Source organism: Neopsephotus bourkii, unplaced genomic scaffold (genome assembly GCF_033783945.1).
Source record: "Neopsephotus bourkii isolate Nb327-2 ecotype Australia unplaced genomic scaffold, CSIRO-AGI_Nbou_v1 NB_168, whole genome shotgun sequence".
NCBI lineage: Eukaryota > Metazoa > Chordata > Aves > Psittaciformes > Psittacidae > Neopsephotus > Neopsephotus bourkii.
This window is the reverse complement of record NW_026900684.1, coordinates 13,427,763-13,437,430: the sequence shown is the minus strand read 5'-3', so window position 1 is coordinate 13,437,430 and position 9,668 is coordinate 13,427,763.

Here is a 9,668-nt window from a genome sequence, read left to right as displayed (position 1 = left end):
TAAATTGAGCACAAGTTTTGGGCTTTGTAGAGGTGATGGCTACTCCTGCTGAGGACCTAATGGAAGGATTAGTTTTGTAAATACACAGCACACAGAAGATTCATGTAAATAATTAAAAACAAAACAAAACAAAACAAAAAAGTTAAGAAAAGCTACCAAATAGCAAATTGCTATCGTAATTCCTAATCCTGTCATAGTAAGCCTATAATAATACCTACCTGCAAAACTTAAGGGTATCATTAGGATCAGCAAACTACTCACCACAACATAAATGTCCATGAGACCAATATCATGAAGCCTTATCTGAAGTACTGCACTCAACTCTGGGGCCCCCAACACAAGAGGGATGTGGAGCTGTTGGATCAATGCTCAAAGGGCTGGAGCACCTCTCCTACGAAGACAGACTGGGAGAGTTGGGCTTGGTTAGCCTGGAGAAGCCTCTGGGGAGACCTGAGAGCAGCTGCCAGTGCCTAAAGGGGGCCTACAAGAAATCTGCAGAGGGACATTTTACAAGGGTGTGTAGTGACAGGACAAGAGGGAATGGCTTTAAAATTAAAGAGAGAAATTTAGATTAGGCATTAGGAAGGAATTCTTTACTGGGAAGGTGGTGAGACACTGACACAGGTTGCCCAGAGAAACTGTGGCTGCCCCATCCCTGAAAGTGTTCAAGGCCAGGTTGGATGGGGCTTTGAGCAACCTGGTCTAGTGGAAGGTGTCCCTGCCCATGGCAGGGGATTGGACCGAGATGGTCTTTAAGGTCCCTTCCAACCCAAACCATTCTGTGATTCTATGAATTTTCCTGCCATCCCTCAGTCTCTATTTGTTTGAGGATGTAAAGCTCTTCCCTACGTCAGTAGGTTAAAAGAAAAAAAACCACAAGTTTTCTCTAGAACACAATTTATCCATGGGAAAACAAAAACAGACTTGCGAAAGACAAGGAGATCAAGAAATGACTGTGACTGTGAGCCTACAAACAAGCCTCTTTAATCCATACTCCAAACTGTAACCTGGCACCTGTGCTCCTGTGCCAACACTGTGTGTTCCTGACCGTCACAGAACTTCATCATGCTGTCCTTCGAACTGCCTTCCAAATGAGGAGCTAAGGCTATCTTCCCTTCCAGGCAAGAGGGTGAGCACAGCATACTATACAGGTCTGAGGAGAAACACCATAAATAAATACATGAAAAGTTACTTGTGGGAATGCTGAGAGTGCCAAAGACGTCTGGGACTTGACTATCTGGTGGGAGCAGAGGAGGTGATGATACATTTTCCGTGTAATAAACTTGCCCTCCAGATCTGAGACGACTGCATGCTCACGGCTCAGAGATCACCCAAAACATTTAATCCTTCTCTAGAATGTCTGGGCTGTGTTAAAAAAAAATTCACAAGGGTGAAGGAAGCATCTGACAGGTGAAGATGTCTTTCCCTGGTAGTTCCACTCTTCATTTGCAAGACAACACAGCAGATGCAACCAGCAGAATTAATTCAGTAGGAAAATTAAACATTTGCAAATAGGCTGAGAGAACTGGGTTTGTTCCGGGGAGATACTGTCACCAGGTGGACAGTATTTAGAGGGTGACTACAAAGAAGATGGAGTTTCCCTTTTTACAAGGAGTCGCACAGAAAAGATGAAGAGTAACGGGCACAAGTTACTCCTGGGGAGATTCCAACTGGAATTTTTACACTAGAAGCAAACAGCCATTGGACTAATCTCCCCAAGAAAGTGATGGATTCCCCAGTACTGGGCACTGTGTTGGGGGAGAGGATACTAGGACATGTAGATTAGGTCATGCTTTGCCTGGAAGTATTGGACCAGATGGTCCTTAAGGTCCCTTCCAACATGATATCTATGAGTCTATGTGTAACATCAGTATTTTTATTTAGTTTTTTTTACATTTATCTAAAATTATGTATAGGTCAAGCAGAATATAATCACAGAATCACAGAATAGTTAGGGTTGGAAAGGACCTTAAGATCATCAAGTTCCAGCCCCCCTGCCATGGGCGGGGACACGTCACATTAAACCATGTCACCCAAGGCTTTGTCCATCCTGTCCTTGAACACTGCCAGGGATGAAGCATTCACAGCTTCCTTGGGCAGCCCATTCCAGTGCCTCACCACCTTCACAGTAAAGAACTTCTTCCTAATATCCAATCTAAACTTCCCCTGTTTAAGTTTTAACCCATTACCCCTTGTCCTATCACTATAGTCCCTGATGAATAGTCCCTCCCCAGCATCCTTATAGCCCCCTTCAGATACAGGAAGGCTGCTATGAGGTCTCCACACAGCCTTCTCTTCTCCAGGCTGAACAGTCCCAACTTTCTCAGCCTGTCTTCATATGGGAGGTTCTCCAGTCCCTGATCATCCTTGTGGTCCTCCTGTGGACTTGTTCCAACAGTTCCATGTCCTTTTTATGTTGAGGACACCAGAACTGCACACAATACTCCAGGTGAGGCCTCACAAGAGCAGAGTAGAGTGGCAGGATCACCTCCTTTGACCTGCTGGTCACACTCCTTTTGATGCAGCCCAGGATACAGTTTGCTTTCTGGGCTGTACGCACACACTGGCGGCTCATATTCATGTTCTCATCAACCAACACCAAGTCCTTCTCCACAGGGCTGTTCTGAATGTCTTTGCCCAAGCTGTAGCCGTGCCTGGGATTGCTCTGACCCTTGCACTTGGGATGGTTAAACTTCATAAGGTTGGCATGAGCCCACCTCACAAGCGTGTCAAGGTCCCTCTGGATGGCATTCCTTCCCTCCAGCATATCAACCAAAGCACACAGTTTGGTGTCATCAGCAACCTTGCTGAGGGCACACTCAATCCACGTCACCGACAAAGATGTTGAACAAGACCAGTCCCAACACCGATCCCTGAGGGACACCACTCGTTGCTGGTCTCCAGCTGGACATTGAGCCATTGACCACAACTCTTTGTGTGTGGCCATCCAGCCAGTTCTTTATCCACTGTGTGGTCCACCTACCAAATTGATGTCTTTACAATTTAGAGACAAGGATGTCATGTGGAATAGTGTCAAACGCTTTGCACATGTCCAAGTAGATGATATCAGCTGCTCTATCGCTGTCCATCAGTTCCGTAGCCCCATCACAGAAGGCCACCAAATTGCTCAGGGAGGATTTCCTCTTAGTGAAGCCATGCTGGCTGTCACCAGGCACCTTATTGTTTTTCATGTCCCTTAGCATGCCTTCCAGGAGGCACGTTATGGACATTTGGTGGTTTTTACTCTGTCTTAAGTGAGGAGTCTGTATATGCTGTCAGTGTAGACAGCAGATGTAATCTCTCTCACTGCACCATTACTTAGAAAACTTCAGGTAGGAATCATCTTTTCAGTGACAACACAGGAATTCTGCAGTGAGGGCTCATGGGGTGTGTGAATATTGCCAAATATTACTACCCTGTACTGCAAGCTCTGTAACTAAAGGATTCTTTAGAAATTCGTGCAATTAAATGTCAACAGCAATTATTTGTCAATTGAACAGAGACTACTGAACAGTCATAGCAATTATTTATATTGAATCTCACTGGCAAATATGTTTTAATCCCTAACGAAATGATAGAAATTAGATATTTATCCAATGACATAGTAAGTAGAGGCAGAATCCTACTAAATGCTGCAAAAACAAATCCTGCAAAACCAGGTTTCGTTTTAAAACTAAGCAAGGAGAGTTTTTGATTAGTTTGAGGGGGGTTTAATTTATTTGCTTGTTTTTCAGAACTGGGGCCTAATATGTACCTGAAATGGACCATAGTATAAGATCTGTGAGTTTGTGTGAGAGAGTTGATCAGTGTGACTGGGAGGTAATAATTTACCCAAAGCAGACAAAGCCCTTATATTGGCCAAATAATTTTTCTAAAAGCAGGTAAAACAACTAATGTTATAGTGTAGGACTGAATTAGTTGAATGATGAGGAAAGAAAATATTAATTTTATCTGCTAAATATAAAACTTTAATAAATGTAAAAGCATATTCAGATCTCTGTCTTGCACTTACATAAGTAAAATTCTTCAAATGTCTTATGAGTCATGTCTTTCCTGCTTTTTAAAGGATTTTAGTAAGTGTTCTGTAGCTGTACTCTGGCACCTAGATTGTGTTTTGACAGTTTCCTCTGTGTTTGTGCAGAGCTGGCAGCATCTTTCAAACAAGAAGATATTTTTTTCATCTGAAAACTGCAGTTTAGCCTTTAACACGTAAGACGGCATTTCTCTCAGAATGAGGGTAGTGAAAGTCGTGATGCATAGTAAACATCACCTTCCATTCAGCAAGGTTGTTTTTAAGTAATCTGCAAAGCAGCAGCACAAGCACGATGATGTTCTAGAAGAGTAATTTCATAGATGAACACTTGAATCGCAGCAGTTCTAACGCTTGTTTTCAAGGTCTAAGCAGTTAAGAAGTGTCACTGCTGGGACTGGAATCTGATGTCACCTGTCAAGGCAGGGCTAAAAATGATTGTAGGCTTGTTTTCTGCCTGCAATTTCTTTGATGAAGCTCTCTGGAGGTGTTGTTTCTACATTTTATTTTTTCTATTCCTGTTAAGACAGGTGTGTGTAATTGTTCCCATCATACTTTTAAAGCTAAAATGACACCATTCAAACTATTATTACAATGTTTTATTGAATGTCTTTGGATGCAATAGAGGAAGCTGTTGAAAACCATAGTTTCATCCTGATATCTCTCCTGAACTTGAAGGTGGAAAATCACTTAGAGATTTCAGTTTGTTGCTTTTTATGTCTTAATAGGAAAAAGCGTGAATAAGAAAGGAAGTGATGTTTCCTGATATATTTGAAATATGGAGACAAATACTATCATGACTTTTATAATTTTTTACATTTTATGCTTTCATATTCTAGGGACAATGCACAGTGATATCAGAGATTACAGGTAGTATAAGAACAGTGCACTTTAATTAATAGAAGGAACATAGTAAATTTGAAAAATACACTTCCAAGTATATTTAGGTTGGTTTATTTGTGTAATTTCACAGTATTTTGTGTGTAACCAATTTTAGTGTTTCATCAGTATAGTCAGCATCTTAGAAATTCCTTTAGATTCTTGTGTCAGTTAAGAATTATTTTTAATCTGAAATAATAAGAAAAAGAACACCCTGGGATATTGTATAAAATGTGTATAAAATGTGTATAAAAGTAGAATCTGAAAATGAGTTGTTACAGTATCCTGATGGTTTCAATTGCCATATCCTCTTCCCTTGCTTGTTACTGTGCAATTTAGCTTTCATCCAATGGTAGCATTGCTGACTGAGACTGCAGACAGTCCGTGGTGACAAATTGCTCCTCACAGTTCTCAGTGTGGTCTCCATGTACCATGAACTGATAAAACTTCTGGGAAACCTGTTTACACATTCAGAGGCGCAGTACTGAATGGATTAACAAAAATGCTTTTTTTTTTCTTCTTGTCTTAATATCTGTGCTGGGGTCAGAGAAAGTCTTCAGAAGATCATTTCTTCCTCTGATGACACTCTTCCCTAATTTGGGCCAAGAAGTGGTGGGAATTCTGTTAGTGTTGATTTAGTCTTTTCATTACCACTGATCAGAACAGCATTTACTGCTCTTTCATACGATGTGGTGTAGTTACACAGGTCAACTCTTCAGCTCAGGTCTGCACTAGCCTTTTTCCTATAGATACAGACAAAAAAGAGAGAATGTATGGATTTGATGAGTACTGGAATAATGACACTAGAAAAATAATTTGAAACCCATAAATTGCAATTACAATAGGTCTTTTTGCCGGCATAGTAATACAAAAAAAATCATATCCCTATGTGCCTTTGCTGTGCTTCAGGTTTCAAGTATATACCTGCCTCAAGTGACCCAGAGCAAAAGGCAATTCACATCACTCCTCACAATACTTCACTTTTTAAATTGATGAAGGAAAGAAAACTTCTGTTATAGTCCCCCAAATTGCTTTCATTTTGACCTACAAAAGTAGATAAGTACATGAGCTGAATATGTCTTCTAAAACGACCATCAATGTTATAGTGCTGACATCTGAATTCTGACTCTAACACCAGAGAATAATTACTCCAGAGAATTGAACAAACACTTTAAAACTTTATTTGAATGGTTTGTTCCTTTTGCAGACTCAAAAAAATCCCTCCGAAAAGCCATTTTTTTCCTGTTACGTGAAGTAACCTTAAGCTACATGTTGATGCCACCCATTGAATAGAAATAGAACAGAAAAACACTGACTTACTACATCTCTCACTAAACAAGGTCAGGAAAATATTACAATCACCAGCACTTCTCTTGCATTAGACAATCCTTGGTGACACGTCCGTATAAATATAGCTGTGTGCCAGTTTGTACTGAAGAATCTGATCAAGGGTGCTTGGATGCTTATATGGTAGGTGGGCTATCCATCGTGTTTGGTGGTAAAGACTGTGGTTTCCCCATACCATTATACATTCATTTTGTCCCTTATATTTAGTCTGGTTTTAAGGGGTAGCCATGGGCTTAAATTTGCAGCAGTTTTGAAACTACTGCTCCTATCTCAGAGCCTTTTCTTTCACTCATCAGCTGAACTGTTGGAGGCTAAAGCATTCATGGTCAGGAGCAGTGGGGGGGGGGGAAGGAAATCAGATCAACAGAATTTTCTGTATAACTATTGCTAGTCATGTTTCATTCCACCCAGATGAATCAATATTGTAGCTTGCACAGCTGAGGTATCTAGTTCTGAAACAAGATTAAAATAGCTACAGTACAGAATGTTTTACTCATTTCAAAGCTCCAAATTGTTGTACAGAGTTAAATCACACAAATACCTTAGTTATTTCTTTGCATAAAGGGTTGGGAAGTTTAGATAAGAAACAATATGACTTCTATGGCTAAAAGACTTTTTCCAAAAAATGTATTTTTAAACATGGAAGAATACACAACCTTATGTTATAGTCCCATATTCTTCCCTTACTTTATTCTTCCAAATATAGCCAGTAATTTTCTGGTGATTGAGCTGCCCATAGCCAATTCCATCAATAGCAATCCAAATCCCTTCACTGATGGATGGACTGGTTCACCTGCTGCTATTCTAAGAATTTATACAATTCATTTATCAACTCTTTTATTGGCATCTGTTGCATTCTTTTCCTAGTTATTATTTCAGTCCAATATTTTAAATTATATCAATATAAGCATAATTTGGTTAGTTGCCAAACCAACTGCATCCAGGCTGCATCTATAAATGTGATTTTTTCCGGTATGTATAAATAGCTCAGAAATTTCAAATGTCAGCATAGCTGAAATCAGCATGTTGGAGTTTGTAGGGAGTCACACTTGGAAAGATTAATATGCTCTGTAAAATCAAGTGTGGCTTCCCTATAATGACCTCAATATAAGAAGAAGGTTTTAGCAAACTGGTTGTTTATCTCTTAACACAAATTCTTGTGGATTAGACATGTCTCCCACAACCTTCTCTGAAGTGTTTGTGGCTATCAGAACACTTTACTAACTGTCTCCAGAACCTGGAAAATGAAAGGTCCTGACATGCTCTCAGGCTATCTGTCTCATTTTGGCTGTGCAGCCTAGCTTTCTTTCTGTGCTTGCAATAATGTTTTGGCTAGACAGGAACCCATTAAAATGTCAATATACAAGGCATTAGGCATGAAATCCATGCAGAAATTAAAGAATTAAATTAAATTAAAATTTTTAATCCACTTATGCAATAATTGAATCTAAAAGATCTTTCTCCCTGTATTCAGATGTTTTGCTGTAGATTTCTGCACACTTGGCATCTCAGATTGTCTTTCTTACATCATAGTTCCATAACTTAAGATAACAGTGCCAGCATAAACTGGCACTACCAGCAAAACAGCCATCTTTCACCTTCCCCCAGTTCTCATTTTCTGTCCCGTTCCTTGTGCCAGGACTAGTGTCCATGCAGGCATGAGTGAGTAAGGGCAGGGAAATCCACTGAAAATAAAACCACTACCACCCTCCCCCAGGTTAGTTTTTGCCCAGATCAGTCCCATATCCCACTTGTCCCTGTGTAGCCCTACAAACGTGAGCATCATCTTTGGGATATGAAATGACAAGACCCAAGAGCTAAGGTATTTCAGAGTTAAGGGACAATATAAAGCTCCTTACACTAAAAGTTTTACCTCCTCCCAGTGGTGGGAAAGAACTAGTTGTTTGTGGTTTGGCTGTTGGTTTTTTTTCTTTTTTTTCCAAAAGACCAATGTTAAGAAACAGAATAAAAAAAGGACTCTGAAAAGTCCCTTTAAAAAAAGCACCTGGCTTCTGTGGAAAACCATAAAAAGTAGTCTTCAAAGAAAGCAGTCTAACCTAAGATAACAAGAAGGTTCAGGTGATCTGCAGGTGAGAAAGTTGCAAACTTAGACTCACTGTTGAACAACTTTTGGGAAATCATTATGTACTCACAAATTCTGTGTATACTCACTTGGCCTTCATATTTCTTTTATTACTCAGGGAGTTTCTTCTACAAAATACACTGATTTTTTTTCCTTTGTTTGGCTGGAACACAATCTTTCCATTGCGTTCAGACTTAACCAGGGGGAATCAATGTACATTTGATGTTTGGCTCAATTATAATTGTCTGTACCTAAACCAACACATCAACCAAACAAAAGAAAAATCCAACACCAAAACAGTACAAAAAATGAAAATACCTCAGGAAACAGAAGTTTTTCTGCCTAGCAAAAATGGCTATTGAACGCACATAGTTTTAGTGCTCAACTGTTGTTGATTGCTCACTGATAGGCAAGATCTGCATCACACTGCCCCTCATGAGAGCTACAAGTGAATTGTCGCAATCCTTGCAAGTTAAACTTATGTTTATAGAAAGTAGTCAGTGCTTATGAGCTCACTGTCTTCAGACAAAATGGAAAATCTTGTAGTCTTCTCATCACCCGTAAGACACACATGGAAACAAACACAGTTGAGATTGCTTAGTCAATGATTATTCTGAAATAATTTCTCATAACAAAGAGAAAAAGCAAGCACATTTCATGTTACATACATGAGTTGTACCCCATATTCCAAAATGATCTAAAGAAAGTGGAAACTAGTATGAATATATTACACAGGAATTCTTAAAATTCCTTGCCTCTGCTTTCTCTATTAACTTGCAGTTTTATACTTGGAGTATTACTTGTAGTTTTATATGCCCTCTCTTCTTTTATCATGCCATGCTCCTTTCCTTTTCTTTCTTGTTTTTTCAACTTAATCCTATCTATTTTTATTTTTTTTTAGTAGTAATTTGTTGTTGTAGATACAAGACTCTTTCAGGACCAAGGAACAGAGGTGTGGAAGACACATGGATCATCATATCCTGTCTCCCGCAATCTCAGACAATCATGTGATTCATGTTTGGTCCAGAGGGACTAGAAAAACATCCACTCTCCACATCACAACATGGAAAATGATGTACAGTAAGATAAAAACCAATGCTGCTATAGTGCGTCAGAAAGAAAGTGAAGCAGACTTTATGAAATTATCAACCTCTCTTCCTATAGCACCGAGTGGTCATTTGTTACATAGATTGCCTTACTTTTGACCAAAGGGAGAGGTTCCATCCAAATAGGATCAACAGTGCTAATATGGAGTCTCCCCTTATTTAAGCTAGTGAAAGCTATAGTGTAACCCATATTATTATTATTTTCATTCTGAGCCATGTGTCC